The 21,230-nt window shown below is 35.5% G+C and overlaps 1 protein-coding gene across 1 annotated transcript in view; it reads left to right on the top strand.

The window, feature by feature from the left end:
• Positions 1 to 15,688: 15,688 nt before the first annotated feature.
• The window catches only part of LOC149962129 (uncharacterized), a 42,939-nt gene continuing 37,397 nt past the window's right edge, over positions 15,689 to 21,230 (top strand). The window contains exon 1 of the mRNA XM_090178752.1: positions 15,689 to 15,759. The gene's annotated coding sequence lies outside the window, so the exon portion shown is untranslated. The remainder of the gene's footprint in view (positions 15,760 to 21,230) is intronic.

Raw genomic sequence — 21,230 nt, 5'->3', positions numbered from 1 at the left:
AGCCTAAAGCTCCATGTAGACTTACTCATGGGTAAGTGGTAAGAATATGACTGTTGAAATAGCTCCTCTTTTGGTCACGTATTAGCAGACGCTTTTAAGAGTAAGGATTTTTATGGTACGCAATAGACGCTTCAATAAAACATCTTCAAGGAAATCGCCAAGAAGTAATATTTCCGAGAGCCAGGACCTGCAAGTCACTGTTTATATAGTGCTTGTTGAGCGTAGCTCTCACTGTGGAAACTTGCCAGGAAAGTTGGCTGTCCGTCGCGCATTGGGGGGAAAGAAAAGGGGAGCTCCGGAAAGCGACTCGAGAGAAAAGATTGCTGTCCTTCGGAAGCCAAAGGAGTTGGGGGAAAGGGGGAGCTTCGGAAAGCGACTCGAGAGAAAAGATTGCTGTCCGTCGGAAGCCAAAGGAGTTGGGGGAAAGGGGGAGATTCGGAAAGCGACTCTAGAGAAAAGATTGCTGTCCGTCGGAAGCCAAAGGAGTTGGAGGAAAGGGGGAGATTCGGAAAGCGACTCTAGAGAAAAGATTGCTGTCCGTCGGAAGCCAAAGGAGTTGGGGGAAAGGGGGAGCTTCGGAAAGCGACTCTAGAGAAAAGATTGCTGTCCGTCGGAAGCCAAAGGAGTTGGGAAAAAGGGGGAGCTTCGGAAACCGACTCTAGAGAAAAGATTACTGTCCGTCGGAAGCCAAAGGAGTTGGGGGAAAGGGGGAGCTCCGGAAAGCGACTCGAGAGAAAAGATTGCTGTCCTTCGGAAGCCAAAGGAGTTGGGGGAAAGGGGGAGCTTCGGAAAGCGACTCGAGAGAAAAGATTGCTGTCCGTCGGAAGCCAAAGGAGTTGGGGGAAAGGGGGAGATTCGGAAAGCGACTCTAGAGAAAAGATTGCTGTCCGTCGGAAGCCAAAGGAGTTGGAGGAAAGGGGGAGATTCGGAAAGCGACTCTAGAGAAAAGATTGCTGTCCGTCGGAAGCCAAAGGAGTTGGGGGAAAGGGGGAGCTTCGGAAAGCGACTCTAGAGAAAAGATTGCTGTCCGTCGGAAGCCAAAGGAGTTGGGAAAAAGGGGGAGCTTCGGAAACCGACTCTAGAGAAAAGATTGCTGTCCGTCGGAAGCCAAAGGAGTTGGGGGAAAGGGGGAGCTTCGGAAAGCGAGTCTAGAGAAAAGATTGCTGTCCGTCGGAAGCCAAAGGAGTTGGGGGAAAGGGAGGGCTTCGGAAAGCGACTCTAGAGAAAAGATTGCTGTCCGTCGGAAGCCAAAGGAGTTGGGGAAAAGGGGGAGCTTCGGAAACCGACTCTAGAGAAAAGATTGCTGTCCGTCGGAAGCCAAAGGAGTTGGGGGAAAGGGGGAGATTCGGAAAGCGACTCTAGAGAAAAGATTACTGTCCGTCGGAAGCCAAAGGACATGGGGGAAAGGGGGAGATTCGGAAAGCGACTCTAGAGAAAAGATTGCTGTCCGTCGGAAGCCAAAGGAGTTGGGGGAAAGGGGGAGCTTCGGAAAGCGACTCTAGAGAAAAGATTGCTGTCCGTCGGAAGCCAAAGGAGTTGGGGAAAAGGGGGAGCTTCGGAAATCGACCCTAGAGAAAAGATTGCTGTCCGTCGGAAGCCAAAGGAGTTGGGGGAAAGGGGGAGCTTCGGAAAGCGACTAGAGAAAAGATTGCTGTCCGTCGGAACCCGGGTTTTAATATTATTAAAAATTAACAATAAGAGTGGATTATCTGCAAAAAAAAACAGAACTTGAAAGGCTTAAGATCCTTTGTGGTATTACCACTTAGGCCAAGTTGCAAATAAGATAAGATAAGATAAGATACCAAATAAATAGTAATCTTTGATAAACTAAATTATTTCTCTCGCTTTTCTTTCTTTACTTGGGTTTAATTAATCTAAGCCTAATTAACCACTGGATTTGCAGCTCGCTCCGCTCAAGTCAGCGTTGAAAATGCCGTTTTCGGTTTTTGCGACGACCTAGTTAAAATAATATAAACTTTTCACCTGTTCGGTATACAGCAAGTCGGCCCAGGCCGTAATATTAGTTCCACATCGGTGTATTCGGGTGGGCAAACCCATACACCCTTAGTAGACACAGGTAGGCAAACTAAAACAAAAGCTGTTGAGGCTACGTGATTTTTTTATCGTTTGATATATAAATTGCCATCCTAAGGTAAAGAGTGGATGCCGCCCACCATCAGGATACGCGGGTGGGCAAACCAATACAAAGCTGTTGAGGCCATGTGATTTCCTATCGTTAGATATATAAAATTCCATCCTAAGTTGAAGGATTAAAACTTGGGCACCACTCACCCTCAGGATACGCGGGTGGGCAAAGCAATACAAAAGCTATTGAGGCCATGTGATTTCCTATCGTTAGATATATAAAATTCCATCCCAAGTTGAATGATTAAAACTTTGGCGCCACCCTCCCTCAGGATACGCGGGTGGGCAAAGCAATACAAAAGCTATTGAGGCCATGTGATTTCCTATCGTTAGATATATAAAATTCCATCCTAAGTTGAAGGATTAAAACTTGGGCGCCACCCACCCTCAGGATACGCGGGTGGGCAAAGCAATACAAAAGCTATTGAGGCCATGTGATTTCCTATCGTTAGATATATAAAATTCCATCCTAAGTTGAAGGATTAAAACTTGGGCGCCACCCACCCTCAGGATACGCGGGTGGGCAAAGCAATACAAAAGCTATTGAGGCCATGTGATTTCCTATCGTTAGATATATAAAATTCCATCCTAAGTTGAAGGATTAAAACTTGGGCGCCACCCACCCTCAGGATACGCGGGTGGGCAAAGCAATACAAAAGCTATTGAGGCCATATGATTTCCTATCGTTAGATATATAAAATTCCATCCTAAGTTGAAGGATTAAAACTTGGGCGCCATCCTCCCTCAGGATACGCGGGTGGGCAAAGCAATACAAAAGCTATTGAGGCCATGTGATTTCCTATCGTTAGATATATAAAATTCCATCCTAAGTTGAAGGATTAAAACTTGGGCGCCATCCTCCCTCAGGATACGCGGGTGGGCAAAGCAATACAAAAGCTATTGAGGCCATGTGATTTCCTATCGTTAGATATATAAAATTCCATCCTAAGTTGAAGGATTAAAACTTGGGCGCCACCCACCCTCAGGATACGCGGGTGGGCAAAGCAATACAAAAGCTATTGAGGCCATGTGATTTCCTATCGTTAGATATATAAAATTCCATCCTAAGTTGAAGGATTAAAACTTGGGCGCCATCCTCCCTCAGGATACGCGGGTGGGCAAAGCAATACAAAAGCTATTGAGGCCATGTGATTTCCTATCGTTAGATATATAAAATTCCATCCTAAGTTGAAGGATTAAAACTTGGGCGCCACCCACCCTCAGGATACGCGGGTGGGCAAAGCAATACAAAAGCTATTGAGGCCATGTGATTTCCTATCGTTAGATATATAAAATTCCATCCTAAGTTGAAGGATTAAAACTTGGGCGCCATCCTCCCTCAGGATACGCGGGTGGGCAAAGCAATACAAAAGCTATTGAGGCCATGTGATTTCCTATCGTTAGATATATAAAATTCCATCCTAAGTTGAAGGATTAAAACTTGGGCGCCACCCACCCTCAGGATACGCGGGTGGGCAAAGCAATACAAAAGCTATTGAGGCCATGTGATTTCCTATCGTTAGATATATAAAATTCCATCCTAAGTTGAAGGATTAAAACTTGGGCGCCATCCTCCCTCAGGATACGCGGGTGGGCAAAGCAATACAAAAGCTATTGAGGCCATGTGATTTCCTATCGTTAGATATATAAAATTCCATCCTAAGTTGAAGGATTAAAACTTGGGCGCCACCCACCCTCAGGATACGCGGGTGGGCAAAGCAATACAAAAGCTATTGAGGCCATGTGATTTCCTATCGTTAGATATATAAAATTCCATCCTAAGTTGAAGGATTAAAACTTGGGCGCCACCCACCCTCAGGATACGCGGGTGGGCAAAGCAATACAAAAGCTATTGAGGCCATATGATTTCCTATCGTTAGATATATAAAATTCCATCCTAAGTTGAAGGATTAAAACTTGGGCGCCATCCTCCCTCAGGATACGCGGGTGGGCAAAGCAATACAAAAGCTATTGAGGCCATGTGATTTCCTATCGTTAGATATATAAAATTCCATCCTAAGTTGAAGGATTAAAACTTGGGCGCCACCCACCCTCAGGATACGCGGGTGGGCAAAGCAATACAAAAGCTATTGAGGCCATGTGATTTCCTATCGTTAGATATATAAAATTCCATCCTAAGTTGAAGGATTAAAACTTGGGCGCCATCCTCCCTCAGGATACGCGGGTGGGCAAAGCAATACAAAAGCTATTGAGGCCATGTGATTTCCTATCGTTAGATATATAAAATTCCATCCTAAGTTGAAGGATTAAAACTTGGGCGCCACCCACCCTCAGGATACGCGGGTGGGCAAAGCAATACAAAAGCTATTGAGGCCATGTGATTTCCTATCGTTAGATATATAAAATTCCATCCTAAGTTGAAGGATTAAAACTTGGGCGCCACCCACCCTCAGGATACGCGGGTGGGCAAAGCAATACAAAAGCTATTGAGGCCATATGATTTCCTATCGTTAGATATATAAAATTCCATCCTAAGTTGAAGGATTAAAACTTGGGCGCCATCCTCCCTCAGGATACGCGGGTGGGCAAAGCAATACAAAAGCTATTGAGGCCATGTGATTTCCTATCGTTAGATATATAAAATTCCATCCTAAGTTGAAGGATTAAAACTTGGGCGCCACCCACCCTCAGGATACGCGGGTGGGCAAAGCAATACAAAAGCTATTGAGGCCATGTGATTTCCTATCGTTAGATATATAAAATTCCATCCTAAGTTGAAGGATTAAAACTTGGGCGCCATCCTCCCTCAGGATACGCGGGTGGGCAAAGCAATACAAAAGCTATTGAGGCCATGTGATTTCCTATCGTTAGATATATAAAATTCCATCCTAAGTTGAAGGATTAAAACTTGGGCGCCACCCACCCTCAGGATACGCGGGTGGGCAAAGCAATACAAAAGCTATTGAGGCCATGTGATTTCCTATCGTTAGATATATAAAATTCCATCCTAAGTTGAAGGATTAAAACTTGGGCGCCATCCTCCCTCAGGATACGCGGGTGGGCAAAGCAATACAAAAGCTATTGAGGCCATGTGATTTCCTATCGTTAGATATATAAAATTCCATCCTAAGTTGAAGGATTAAAACTTGGGCGCCACCCACCCTCAGGATACGCGGGTGGGCAAAGCAATACAAAAGCTATTGAGGCCATGTGATTTCCTATCGTTAGATATATAAAATTCCATCCTAAGTTGAAGGATTAAAACTTGGGCGCCATCCTCCCTCAGGATACGCGGGTGGGCAAAGCAATACAAAAGCTATTGAGGCCATGTGATTTCCTATCGTTAGATATATAAAATTCCATCCTAAGTTGAAGGATTAAAACTTGGGCGCCACCCACCCTCAGGATACGCGGGTGGGCAAAGCAATACAAAAGCTATTGAGGCCATGTGATTTCCTATCGTTAGATATATAAAATTCCATCCTAAGTTGAAGGATTAAAACTTGGGCGCCACCCACCCTCAGGATACGCGGGTGGGCAAAGCAATACAAAAGCTATTGAGGCCATATGATTTCCTATCGTTAGATATATAAAATTCCATCCTAAGTTGAAGGATTAAAACTTGGGCGCCATCCTCCCTCAGGATACGCGGGTGGGCAAAGCAATACAAAAGCTATTGAGGCCATGTGATTTCCTATCGTTAGATATATAAAATTCCATCCTAAGTTGAAGGATTAAAACTTGGGCGCCACCCACCCTCAGGATACGCGGGTGGGCAAACCAATACAAAAGCTATTGAGGCCATGTGATTTCCTATCGTTAGATATATAAAATTCCATCCTAAGTTGAAGGATTAAAACTTGGGCGCCACCCACCCTCAGGATACGCGGGTGGGCAAAGCAATACAAAAGCTATTGAGGCCATATGATTTCCTATCGTTAGATATATAAAATTCCATCCTAAGTTGAAGGATTAAAACTTGGGCGCCATCCTCCCTCAGGATACGCGGGTGGGCAAAGCAATACAAAAGCTATTGAGGCCATGTGATTTCCTATCGTTAGATATATAAAATTCCATCCTAAGTTGAAGGATTAAAACTTGGGCGCCACCCACCCTCAGGATACGCGGGTGGGCAAACCAATACAAAAGCTATTGAGGCCATGTGATTTCCTATCGTTAGATATATAAAATTCCATCCTAAGTTGAAGGATTAAAACTTGGGCGCCACCCACCCTCAGGATACGCGGGTGGGCAAAGCAATACAAAAGCTATTGAGGCCATATGATTTCCTATCGTTAGATATATAAAATTCCATCCTAAGTTGAAGGATTAAAACTTGGGCGCCATCCTCCCTCAGGATACGCGGGTGGGCAAAGCAATACAAAAGCTATTGAGGCCATGTGATTTCCTATCGTTAGATATATAAAATTCCATCCTAAGTTGAAGGATTAAAACTTGGGCGCCACCCACCCTCAGGATACGCGGGTGGGCAAACCAATACAAAAGCTGTTGCGGCCATGTGATTTTATATTATCTCGGTGATTAAATTGGTATTTTCTTAGAGCAGATATTTAATATGGATTATTAACAACTGCATAGATCATATTATTGCAAGAATGTATTTATGTACTAAGAATATGGCAAGACGGAGATTCTGTCCCCATTGTCGCATACTTTTCACTTTAAGGGCCTGTTGCCAAAGCCCTAGCCAAAGTGCTAGCCCATGGAATTTAACATGTGCGATTCTAGCAAAGCAGACTTTTGCAACAGGCCCTTAGTTCGACTGCTTCGGATTTTTTGGTCTCACTCTTTCACGTAGACGATTCCAATCTTTTACTTTTATTGTTCTATCGAATGAGACCAACTTGGTTTTTCGATCACTCTCCCTTTAAGGGGGTTGGTCGGAGGGGGCGGAAATTAACCGCACTGCGTGCGCGTCAAACAGTTCTATCGAATGAGACCAACTTGTTTTTTTCGGTCACTCTCCATATAGGGGGGTTGGTCGGAGGGGGCGGAAATTAACGGCACGCGTGAGGGGGCGGAAAATCTCTGGACCAACTATACAAACTATAAAAGTGTTCAAGGCCAAAAGTTCAAGCATGAAATTGGAAGAGGACGACGTGGCTAACTTGGTAAAGGCGTCGGTTTTGGAGATTACGTGGCCAGTGTGTCAGAATTTATAGCCTGGTGTACCTAGTAACAGAGACCATACCACAGAAGGCCTATCATCATAGTGCCCTACGCCAGCGTCCACCTAGCCCGGACAGGTGACAAATCCAGCATGGGTAGTAGTACCCTACTACTGATGGTCGCACCTTTGACGCAAGCCACTCAACCCAGCAGAAGGTGCAGCAATGGGTGGACCAATCCCCACTTCGCACACAGCAGTGGGATTAAGAGTGGATGCTGTAGCAACTCCAGCCGACACCCTACCTACACAGGTAAAGAGTCAAACCCTTTGGAGAGAGCTCCTAAAGGGGAACGACGAGCACACAGCAGTCCAAGTAACCCGGCACAGCCGGCACCGGAGATCCCGGTGTTGTTCCAAAAGGTTGGGAAACAGGATCGCCGTGCCCGCATATGGAGGCCCACCGCCCCACAGCAGGCTACCCAATCCGCCGAGGCGGCCAGTTTGCACGGACCCTCTCCGTTAGCCTGAGCCGAAGCTCAGTATCCAGGCCAAACCTGACCGAAGTCGGAGGTGGAGATAGGACCATTTGATCGAAGCTAACATCTCCCAGTGCGCCACCGCCCTTATGGGTTACAAGAGCCGGACCCCATCCCCGGTAAAGCCACCAGTTATTGCACACTCCGACCCATTGAGGACTCCAGAAATCTGGGTTCGAATCCCGGTGTCGCCAATAATATAAATTATTTTTCGCCGCTCCAACTACCGTGTAGTCGCTTTCCACGACGCCAAACAAACAAACACACAAACATCACTTAACGACATTCCGTCCATAGCAATAGTCCCACTTCGATATATATATCGATGTGGAACTAAAATATGTTCCCTTTTAACCAAATAGCTTTTTTTGACATATTAAGGCTTAGAAAAATACTACATTCCGTTTACAGGTGAAAAGTTTCCATTACTTCAACAAGCACTATAGAAACAGTGACTTGCAGGTCCTGGCTCTCGGAAATATTACTTCTTAGCGATTTCCTTGAAGGTTGTTTTATTTAAGCGCCTATTGCCCAAATCTGGGCGTCGTAATTGCAGTGTTGCCATGGAGCGAAACACAAAACAATGTTAAATTGTAATAGAATGAAATAATAACCTTATAACTTATATTTCATTTGTCAGATAATAATATTGCGTACCATAAAAAGTCCTTACGCTACCGGCTGCCACGTCTGCTAATACCGTACTTATCTAGTTTTCGAAGGCAACCAAAAGAGGGCGTAGCGATAGCTTTCGGTCGCTAATGAACTTTTATTGATTAATTATTTGGTAATCGTTATTGACAGTGGTGTAATTAGACCTGATTATTGAGTATCTTAAGTTTCTTCTGGTCTTTCTGGCCACTCCTTCTTAGGGTTAGTCAAGATCCTCAACCTTCCTTCCGTCGAGAATACGCCAAGCTAATACCGAAGCTAATACAGTGGCGGATACAGAAAAAACTCAAGGGGGGGGGGTGCTAAAAGACATCTTGAGCTATGGGTGTAATAACAAATCATCAAGTCACCGCGGCGCTTGTATCCACCACTGGGCTAATACGCTCGGTAATACCATAGACGAAGAACAAGCAAGTGGCGGCTCTATCATTGCCACCTGTATTATGAAAAGGCCCCTGTTATTAGAGATGGCCATAAATCTATCCGAATCTGCGAAAAACGCGACTTTACTGGAGAGCGTGGTGCTATCTATTTATGGCAAAGGAATCTAAAATTCAAAATAGCCAAAGTAAAACGTCGTCAGAGAGCCATTGTAGAATATTATAGTTAGACAACTTATACTCTATTTAGAGGGTTTTAACCTCGATTATATATCCCGTGTAAAAATATTGTTTATATTTGCTGTAATTTAAGTTTATGGGTGAATTTACAAACGATCCAATCAACGCGAGGGGTACCTATAAGTACCCTCCTTTTGGGTCAAAATGTTACTTAACTATCTTGTTTTGATTACGACGATAGCGACATCGGTTGAAGAAAGAGCTACTTGACGTCGAGCCGACACTTGCTTTAAGTGTGACCGAGGCTTATGACTGTGATTCCTTAAATCAATTTTAGATTCCGTGATTCGTTTGTGATTAATCGATTCGAGTAGGATTCCAAGATACCGAAGAATCGTATATTTTATGTTAGATTCTTGAGATTCGGAATCAAGGCCCGTACGAGATTCCTGGAAGTGACGGACCCCTCGGTTTCTTCTCAGTACCAGTTTGCTGCAGAAATCGAGTTACCCGTAGCACTTCCAAGAAGATTGCGCTTACGTTGGCCATGGTCACTAGGATATCAGGCACGTATTATTCTTTGATCTTGGAATTTTAACTCCATCACTGGGGCAGAATAGTCTGACTCGATTTAAAGAGCTTATAAGGAAACATTTTACAATTTAAGTTCTTTCACTATAAATTTCAAATAGCGTCACTTCTAACTAGTATTATTACTACTATGTTTTAAGTATTATGACTGTACTTGGAGCTACTGCCGTGCATGTTATTGGTCACTATTCTATTTGAACAAATCATTTCACTAAATTTCAGGTTTACTAGTCGCACCGATGAATCGAATTTTTGTTATTAATATTCTAGAATACCAAATTATGAATTTCAAAAAAAATAGTATTCTATTTATAAATTTTGAGCATTTAATTTTGAGAAATTAGAAAATAAAGTTCAGTATTCTATTTATAAATTTTGAGTATTTAATTTTTAGAAATTTGAAAATAAAATTGAGTATTCTATTTATAAATTTTGATTATTTGATTTTGAGAAATTTGAACAAAATTCAGTATTCTATTTATAAATTTTGAGTATTTAATTTTGAGAAATTTGAAAATAAAATTGAGTATTCTATTTATAAATTTTGATTATTTGATTTTGAGAAATTTGAACAAAATTCAGTATTCTATTTATAAATTTTGAGAAATTTGAAAAAAAATTGAGTATTCTATTTATAAATTTTGAACAAAATTTACCAAACTATTTGGAATTCGAATTTTGAGCTGCAACTTTGGCCGTGTTTGTGTGTGGGCGCTTAATTGGTTTCATATACCATTTCTCTCACGGGGTGTCGCCACCTTCTAACACGCGCTAGGTCAACAATGAGAAGCGGGCCTGACGTTTCCGATACGTTTCTAAGTTCTAACTGAGAATGAAGTATAAAAGGACGGTAAGGACCACAACTTTAAATATAAGGAATGACATGTTGTGGAAGAGTTCAATTTTGGTTTAAATGTGCCATTTTTCCATGTCTATTTTATGTTACAAATTTTCATTGCTAGTTTTTTTTAATTTAATAGTATTAAGATTAATTTGTAATACATGGTGAGAGGTGAATAATGATTAACTCTCATTATTAACAAAACTTAAGTGACCAAATTAAGTGTAATAAAATGGTGATATACGCTGATAGTCCAGCACTGAGCAGTGATATTTTATAGTGATAAATAAAATATTTTTCGGCATATGTTTTTCGATTAACTGATATATTTACTGATTTTTACACCTATATATTAAGTAATAATGATTAAGTAGAAAACACGTTTTCTTAGTAGAATCTCCATCACACAAAACTTTTATATTTATTAGTATAATTTTTAATTTTCGATCCAAACCAATAGGGTTAATAAGCCTAATAGAAATATCTGAACCTAGACCCTACGAGTTACAATATTTTTTGACGTAAAATAAAAAATAACACTGTAGAATATTTTTTATTTTGAAATTTAAATCGATAGCTATGGGAAAATATATCATGATGAAAACCTTTAAATTTGGAAATAGTAACTTAATTTTAGTAACCTCACTAGACAAATAATAACTTAATTTTAGTAACCTCACTAGACAAATAATAACTTAATTTTAGTAACCTCACTAGACAAATAATAACTTTTAGTAACCAAACTAGACAAATAATAACTTTTAGTAAACAAACTAGACAAATAGTAACTTTCAGTAACCAAAACTAGAATAAATAGTAAACTTTTGTAACCAAACTAGTAAAAATAGTAACATTTAATAACCAAACTAGACAAATGATAACTTTTAGTAACCAACTAGACAAATGATAACTTTTAGTAACCAACTAGACCAACAATAACTTTTCGTAACCAACTAGACCAATAATACCTTTTCGTAACCAACTAGACCAATAATAACTTTTAGTAACCAATTAGACCAATAATACCTTTCCGTAACCAACTAAACCAATAATACCTTTTCGTAACCAACTAGACCAATAATAACTATTAGTAACCAATTAGACCAATAATACCTTTCCGTAACCAACTAGACCAATAATAACTTTTAGTAACCAACTAGACCAATAATAACTTTTAGTAACCAACTAGACCAATAATAACTTTTAGTAACCAACTAGACTAATAATATTTGTTTAGAAATAAAATTTTAATTTTTTATTGAACGCTTTAGCTTTGTTATTTTTGGTGAAACTAATTTAAGATAAAAAAAAAAGTTGTTGGTTTGAAGGTCGAGTCTTTGTGGAAGAGTGTGAAAATAACATAATTTTTGTAACACCAAACAAAGCCAAAAGATTTGCATTTTTAAATTCAATCGGATTTTTGGCCAATTTCACAAAAATACAAATTCGTTGGAAATTCTGAAAATACAAACCAGATAGTTTAAACCCGGAACTAATCTGAATTCATTTTTAAGTCCACAGACGAAAGAAAAGAAGATTCCTCGCAGTTATAGATTTTAAATAACCCCGATTAAATTCCTTTCTAAAATTTAATTAGTGTTTATTTTGATTTGCTTTCCATAAGATTGTATATCGGTTAATTGGTAAAATGAATCACCTACAATTTGAGATCAGAATCTGACGGTATTATAAATGATTTACCTGATCTATAACTATTTGATTACCTTCAAGTATCTGAAAATTAGATTTAAGTATGTTTTATCGAATTTCAGTTGATCGATCACCGTTTCAAATGATCAAATTAACCTATTGATCGAACATCAAATGATAAAAAATGCCTTTAGGGAAACTACTAAACATGCTATTTTAAGATAGAAGTAGGGGGGGCGCCAATGCCTTGATACTAAACATCGTATATTTAACTCTCACTCCTGAAATTAGTAAATATAATGAAAACAGAATACTTTATTAAAAATACAGGTAACCGATGTTAGTTGGTATTACTTTTTAATATAATTTAAGGATTTGTTTTGTTCATTGAATTAATACAACTAATCTTTAAGACGATTAGCTAATAGTTTTCTTTAATGTAGTAGGATACACGTCGACGAACTGCAGTCCTATGCACGTTTAACCATTGTTGTAGTATAGTATTGTACAATCACTTTTCTCTATTTCGTGTATCCTGGTGTAGCCCAAAAATACCAAGTCAATGTTATATCCGTCGAAAAACTTTTGATTGGCTAGTTCGGTACATTGAATTGGGAATAATACCGCTAGAATGACATTTATGAAATTTAGAGTCGGCGTACTCAGCCATCAACACTATCATTATACGGGTGGCGCCATCTATCACTTTCAAAGTACATTAGTACTATTAATTCGATTGTATGAGATATAGTTCCCTCCGCTAACAGCGGATGGCGCCACCGACAAATGATATAATTCTCAATTCTGAAAAATTTGTTTCGCGGAAGGCAGATTGAAATTGTCATTCTAGCCGTACTATCACGGCCGTGCAGAGGTATCCTGGGGCCCGGGGTCAAACTTACTCGCAGGCCCCTTCGATTTTCACCCCCCCCCCCTGTATCCCTGAAAACTTTTCCCAATTTGTCTTGATTTGCACCCCCCCTTTGAGCTTCTTCGATAGGCCCTACAGCTACGGGCCCCGGGGATTTCCCCCCCCCCCCGACCCCACCCCCCTCTGCACGGCCCTGCGTACTATTCCCAATTCAATGGTTCGGTATTTCATGAATTGAAATATTTTAACTTTTGGTGCAGTGAAACGCGCGAAAACAATTTTTTTCCAAAACTATAGTAATGTACTGAAATTAAATTGTTATGTAGCTCTCCTTTTTGATTAATATACAAATATTTTAGATCATATCTTTTGGTAGTTGAGCGATCGATTTTTTTTGGTCGGATGGGTTGGGGATGCTCAAGCATCACCTGGCACCCCCCCCCCCCCCCCTATACGGGTCTGGTTAAAATCCCATTCGCTTCAAACTTAAGGGGGCCTTGATAGTCTTATGAAGTAACTAAGAACCAAAGCGACATAAGACCAAAAGTCACCGTCACTTTGGCTAAGAACTAAGAAAATTTTAAATGCTGGCATCATCAAAGAAATCTTGGTTATACGTCTCAAACTCTGGCGCCCTCTCGTGTCTACATTCTCATGTAGTTGTAGTCTCTAATTTATAATTTATTGTTATTTAATGAAATATGTGTCCCAAAACTCTTTGAAATAAGTAAAAAAAATTGTAAATTACGTCCCAAGTTTTTTATAATGCAACAGTTCGTAACGTCATATACGAGAGAACCTAGTGGTGAGAATTGGCGAACTAAAATGCCAGAAATAAATTGGAAGAAATTTTGAAATATTGATTTAATAATTTTCGAATTTCGATTTAATAATTTTGAAATATTGGTTTCATAATTTTGAAATCTTAATTTAATAATTTTGAAATCTTGATTTCATAATTATGGAATATTGGTTTCATAATTTTGAAATCTTAATTTCATAATCCTGAAATTACGATATAATCATTTTCAGATCACGATTTAATTATTTTCAAATTTCAACTAATTAGTTGTTGAATCATGATTTAATCATTTTCCAATTTCAATTTCATAATTTTGAAATATTAATTTAATAATCTTGAAATTACAATAGAGACTTGGCACTCCGTAGCTTTGGCCATGGCCGCCATTGTGGTATTATTTTTCTCCCCACGATAAAAACTATTTAAAAAAACTGTGACGTAGCACTGTCAAGTCCCTATACCATAATTTTCAAATTTCAATTTAAAAATTTTAAAATCTTGATTTAATCATCTTGAAATCGGGATTTAATAATCTTCAAATCTCGATTTAATAATCTTGAAATTACAATACAATAATTTTCAAATTTCGATTTAATAATCTTGAAATTACAATACAATAATTTTCAAATTTCGATTTTATAATCTTGAAATTACGCTTTAATCCTCTTGATATTGCGATTAAATAATTTTGAAATCACACTTTAATGATTTTGAAATTGCGATTTAATAATTTTAAACTCTGAAAATTACTATTTAACCATTTTGAAATTTCGACTAAATAGTTGTCAAATCATGATTAAATCACTTTGAAATTTCGATTTAATTATTTTCAAATTTCGATTTACTTATCTTGAAATAGCGATTAAATCATTTTGAAATTACGATTTACTCATCTTGAATTTACGATTTACTCATTTCAAATTACGATTAAATTATTTTGAAATTACAATTAAATCATCTTGAAATTACGATTTACTCATCGTGATAATTACGATGAAATAATTTTGAAATAACGATTTAATAATTTTGAAATTACGATTAAATAATTTTGAAATTACGATTGAATCATCTTGAAATAACGATTTACTCATCGTGAAATTACGATTAAATACTTTTTAAATTACGATTAAATAATTTTTAAATTACGATTAAATCATTTTGAAATTACGATTAAATCATTTTGAAATTACGATTAAATCATTTTGAAATTACGATTAAATCATTTTGAAATTACGATTAAATCATTTTGAAATTACGATTATATCATTTTGAAATTACGATTAAATCATTTCCAAATAACGATTTAATTATAATTAAATCTCTGAAGGAAGTGCCACTAATCGCGTGAGTAACCACCAATTAATGAAGCTCAGAGGGGAAAACCCCGGCCAATAAATATACAATACGTAACTTTCGCTTCTTCACGACTCGAAATGTTGAAGAAAAGGAGAAATAAAAAAATAAGAAACACTACTCGGAAATATGTGATATCAATAATACATGATCTTACGTAAAGACACCCCCGTACCTCGAACGTAATTCGGTCTCCCAAAACAGGATTTCAGAGTGGATCCGCTCTGGGAAGATGCGCCCCCTAGTTACCAGAGATGCTCGCGAGGATCTTATAAAGTGATCTGCCAGCCCGTCATCTCCATCACATGGTCCGAGCACAGGACTATCGGCCGCAAGCGGAAAAATGACGCTGTTTCATTGACATCGAAGCGAAATCTTTCGCACATCGAATTGAGAATTACATTTTTAACGGACTTGTTTTATAGTTATCGGTACAAAAAAAGTAACATTTTGAATAGAATTTTTTCCCCGATCAATTTCGCTCAAGTTACCGTCATGATTTTTCAAACGCGATGGCTATTTTTAAGTTGCGTTTTAATGTTTATTTGGTTAAATTTAAACGTGGACGATGTCCAAGCTGGGTTGGTCAGGATTCCAAGGGATAGGAAAACGGCACCCAGAGCTCCTAGAACAGGAACTTCTATTGGTAAGTTTTTTTTTTCATTTTTTGTTGGAAATTTTCAATACGTTTACAAACGTTGGTTTTTTGTCACGTTTATGTCTACCTTTTTTGCCTTCAAATTTTCTGATATTTTTTAAATATAACTAAATTTAATTAAACGATGCGCTTAATTTGAATTAGAAAAATAAATTGTGTAAAATAACCAAAATCACCCTGAGATTGGAATATTTACTTAAAAAATGTTCAAATTGGTAAATATTATTTAAAATTTTATGAAATATTACTAAATTTTACGAAGTTTAAGATTTCATATTATATCAGAAAGTCTAATAAAATATTAAATATTTACATAAAATTGAATAAAATATTAGTTAAGTTGACCAATAATTATACTTCATAAATTATTGGAAAATATCATAAAAAATGAAATGTCATTAAAAATATAATATATCATAAAACCATTTTACAAAATGTAAAATTTCCCAAAATATTATAAAATTGTACAAAATATTAAAGAATTTCAAAAAACATTATTTAATTTCAGAAAATATTTATATATTTAAGATAATATTATTAAATTTCAGAAAATATTAGTAGATTTAAGATAATATTATTAAACTTCAAATAATATAATTAAATTTCAGATAATCTTATTAAATTTCAGATAATATAATTAAATTTCAGATAATATAATTAAATTTCAGATAATATAATTAAATTTCAGATAATATAATTAAATTTCAGATAATATAATTAAATTTCAGATAATATTATTAAATTTCATTAAAGATAAATAAACCTGAATCTTGATAACATTACAATTTTACAAAACATTGATAATATTTTTAAAATTAGGAAAAGATGAACAATTTTGGGAAAGTTAAGAAAATATTAACATATTGGGAAATTAAGTAAAGATTAACAATATTGGGAAAGTTAAGAAAAGATTAACAATATTGGGAAAGTTAAGAAAATATTAACAATATTGGTAAATTTTGACAAAGGTTTTATAATATTTGGAAAATTAAGAAAATATGATATTCGTAGATTTCAGTAAATATCGATATTAGTAAAATTTATTAAAAAAAATTATAATAGACATAATTTTGATAAAGTGTTTTCATATCTGGTATAAAATTAATAAACGGTTGATAAAAATTTGGAACTAAAATTAAATATTAAGACAGTTAATTAAATTAAACTAACTTGGTAAAACCATTTACGAAAACTGTTAACTAACGCAGTTAAAAAAACAAAAACTATTTCATGAGAGATCGCAACTGAATTAATTTACAGATAAAAAAAAATATCGCTGAAAAAATCTATAGATATTATTGAGTAATTAAGGGGCACAAACTAGAATTCCAAAAAGAGGCCCACTTTTTATGGATCACTCTCTCTCTCTCCGGATTGAAATATCATTTCAATTTAAGCCGTTTCTACCGAGAATTATTTTCTTACACTGCAGCATTCCAGTGGTTTTAATCTTTTTCTATTAGGCTTAACATTTTCAAGGTCTTTGATATATATAATTAAAACAGAGGTAATTTTCATCAAAAGAAAATTATAAACGTAACATCTTCAAACTAGCCTGCCTTGAAAGTTAAATTATCCGTGTTTAAATTAGAAATGAAGATTTAATCATAGGCTAATATAATTATTGATAATAAATTTGACCCGGATTTTAAACTTAAATTGTTTTTACTTTTTTAGGTTTAATTTTATTTAATTTGGCAATAGAAAGAAATAATACAATGGTTAAGGTAAAGTTACCTATTAATATTGTTAATATTTTCTTAACCTTAAAACTAATATCAATGTTTTCTTAACCTTAAAACTAATATCAATGTTTTCTTAACCTTAAAACTAATATCAATCTTTTCTTAACATTAAAATGAATATAAATATTTTCGTAACATTAAAATGAATATCAATATTTTCTTAATTTTAAAATTAATATCAATCTTTTCACACTTTTAAAATTAATATCAATCATTTCTTAATTTTAAAATTAATATCAATCTTTTCTTAATTTTAAAATTAATATCAATCTTTTCTTAATTTTAAAATTAATATCAATCTTTTCTTAATTTTAAAATTAATATCAATCTTTTCTTAATTTTAAAATTAATATCAATCTTTTCTTAATTTTAAAATTAATATCAATCTTTTCTTAATTTTAAAATTAATATCAATCTTTTCTTAATTTTAAAATTAATATCAATCTTTTCTTAATTTTAAAATTAATATCAATCTTTTCTTAATTTTAAAATTAATATCAATCTTTTCTTAATTTTAAAATTAATATCAATCTTTTCTTAATTTTAAAATTAATATCAATCTTTTCTTAATTTTAAAATTAATATCAATCTTTTCTTAATTTTAAAATTAATATCAATCTTTTCTTAATTTTAAAATTAATATCAATCTTTTCTTAATTTTAAAATTAATATCAATCTTTTCTTAATTTTAAAATTAATATCAATCTTTTCTTAATTTTAAAATTAATATCAATCTTTTTTTAATTTTAAAATTAATATCAATCTTTTCTTAATTTTAAAATTAATATCAATCTTTTCTTAATTTTAAAATTAATATCAATCTTTTCTTAATTTTAAAATTAATATCAATCTTTACTTAATTTTCCCAATATTATAAATTTTTACTTAATTTTCCCAACATTATAAATCTTTACTCAACTTTAAAATTATTATGAATTTTTTCTTAATTTTCCCAACATTATAAATCTTTACTCAACTTTAAAATTATTATAATTTTTTCTTAATTTTCCCAACAATATAAATCTTTACTCAACCTTAAAATAATTATAATTTGTTTCTTAATTTTCTCAATATTATTAATCTTTACTTAATTTTAAAATGATTCGGTCACCGAGCTAAACAGGGTTCCAATATTATCCACTTCCTCCTATGACCTTTGAGATTTTCGACTCTGCTTAGTGTTTTTAAAATTCCCGAGAGGGAGTGACCAACATTGGAACCCTTTGCGCCGCAAGACAGAAATACTAGAGGTTATAATTCCCTCTAAAGTGGTGTCTAAGGCCTCGTGCCGACACCATTTATGTTCTTTAAAAAAATATATAATAAAGGTTTTCGAAAATTTGATAAGTTAGGTCATGTCGATGGTTAGGTTTTCAAAAATAAGTCCCGTTTTAGAACAACGGTACAATTTGTAATGACGCCAGACATATTGGCCCGGTAAACTTGTCAATAAGAAATTACGATGGCGTCAAATTGGTGACTTCCCTTTTTTATTCTCTTAATTACAAAATTATGTCTCAGGGCTAGAAAAAAGGGCGTAATTTTATCATTTCATTGGGTTGAAATTTTATTTTTGGCGCTATGGGCTATTTTGCGGTCTCGGAAGTTCTTTCAAACGCGTTACAAGTTGACACGTCTCCTGTCTAGATTCGGGGTTTGATGAATTATGTGGGTTAAAAAGGTTACGGCTAAGACTAATTGAAATATTGGCAGGTTGACAGCGACATCTCTCAGCCTGTATTAGAATTAAAGAAAATAACATTTTCAAATATTTGGAATTTTGTAAGAACAAATGACTTTAGATGAAATTGAAAAAGCGAAATTGCTTGAAACAGAATTACTTACGTATAAAAGAACTAAGCTTTACTAAGCTGAATATAAAGACAGATTAGTTACCTAAGAATAAAGTGAAGAAATTAGTTAATTAGGGGTAAGATATTAAGAGTGTTTAGGATAAAAGAACGTAGAGATTGATTAGTGTAAAATATAAAGTGACTAAGAGATAGTTAGCTAAGTAAAAATAATTGAGACATTTAGCTAAGTAAAATAATTGAGACATTTAGCTAAGTAAAAATAATTGAGACATTTAGCTAAGTAAAAATAATTGAGACATTTAGCTAAGTAAAAATAAACTAAGAGATAGCAGGGAGCACTAAACCCCTGGAGAGGTACTGTGGGGTAGAAGCTAGCGGCTGGGATAGTTCTATAATTTCCCCAAAATTCCTCCCCTCTCCTAGTTTTGAGGAACGGAGTTGGAAACTGCGCATGTGCCGCAGAATATTAGGGACGAGGTCTTTTTACAATGATGACGTTACAAGCATGCGCATTTCAGACTTCCGTCCCTATACCAGGAGAATGGGGGAAGATAATTTGGGCTGCAAGATATACTTCCTATAGCCGGTTTCACAGCAATTCTACCCCACAGGACCTCTCCAGGGGTTTAGTGCTCCCTGGACATAGCAAACTAAGTAAAAAATAACTGAGATACAGTTAGCTAAGTAAAAATAACTGAGATACAGTTAGCTAAGTAAAAATAACTAAGAGATAGTAAGCTAAGTAAAAAATAACAGAAGAATAAAGAATAATAATCAGCTAGGCTAATACCTAAGGCACCACCTTAGGCCTAAGTCATCAAGCGACTTAGCTAACTAAAAATAACTAAGAGATAGTTAGCTTAGTAAAAATAACTAAGAGATAGTTAGCTTAGTAAAAATAACTAAGAGATAGTTAACTTAGTAAAAATAACTAATAGATAGTAAGCTAAATGAAAAGGTACTAAGAGATAGTGAGCTAAGCAAAAATAACTGAGAGTTAGTAAGCTAAGTAAAAAATAACTGACAGTTAGTTAAGTAAAAATAACTAAGAGACAGTGAGTTAAATAATAATTAATTAATTAAAAGGAGACGCATAAATTAACAACGAGTTATATCCTTTTTAAAAGCGATTTTGTAAACAAGGTTAATTTATGGTTTAATAAAATAAATATTATTTTTTTAAAGAAAAATAAACTTTGGGATGCTAAACTCACGTTGAGTCTAAATAGTAAAAGTCGCTAAGTATATTTTACAGGGCTTCCAGCCAAAATAGTTTCGAAAAATTACAGCATAACTATAGGACAAATTATAGGATATATATATATAAGATGAAAATGTAAAATTTTCAGGGATATATTTAAATGGGTACAAAATATCCCTAAGCAGAAAATATTAGCGCCACGACTAGAATTATCTGTTAATTTATAAAAAATACTGGAATGCATATATTAACGGTTGGTGTAGTCTTTTTAAAATGTTTATAAGTTTGATTTTAACTAAAAGCCTAAAAATTATAAAACAATTTAAAAATTATATGATTGCTGGAAGACGTGAGATTACCTAAGCTCAGTAGACTGTAAGTTAGATTTAGTTATTTAAGAAACTGAGCACAAAAGGTGTTCCGATTTTTATGACATCCGTTCCAGTAGAAAAACAAAAAAAGGGAAAACCGTAAAGCTAATCCGGCAACCCTGACTCCTGGCACGAGGAGCGCGCCTTAACGTCACTCAACGACGCGTTATTTTCTAAGGGTTATTCAACAATTTTCCTCAAGAAGCTTCAATGGTTGGAGGTAAAACCCAAAAAGGCGGTTCGTCACTTTCCCAATAAAATCATCCTCTTCCAACTTGATCAGCGTCAAATTCGGAAGAAAAAAAAGTTAAACGTTACTTTATTATTG

Source organism: Leiobunum rupestre, chromosome 1, assembly GCF_980474605.1.
Source record: "Leiobunum rupestre chromosome 1, qqLeiRupe1.1.hap1, whole genome shotgun sequence".
NCBI lineage: Eukaryota > Metazoa > Arthropoda > Arachnida > Opiliones > Sclerosomatidae > Leiobunum > Leiobunum rupestre.
Note: the sequence above shows the minus strand (reverse complement) of the source record. Positions and strands in the feature narration are given on the sequence as shown.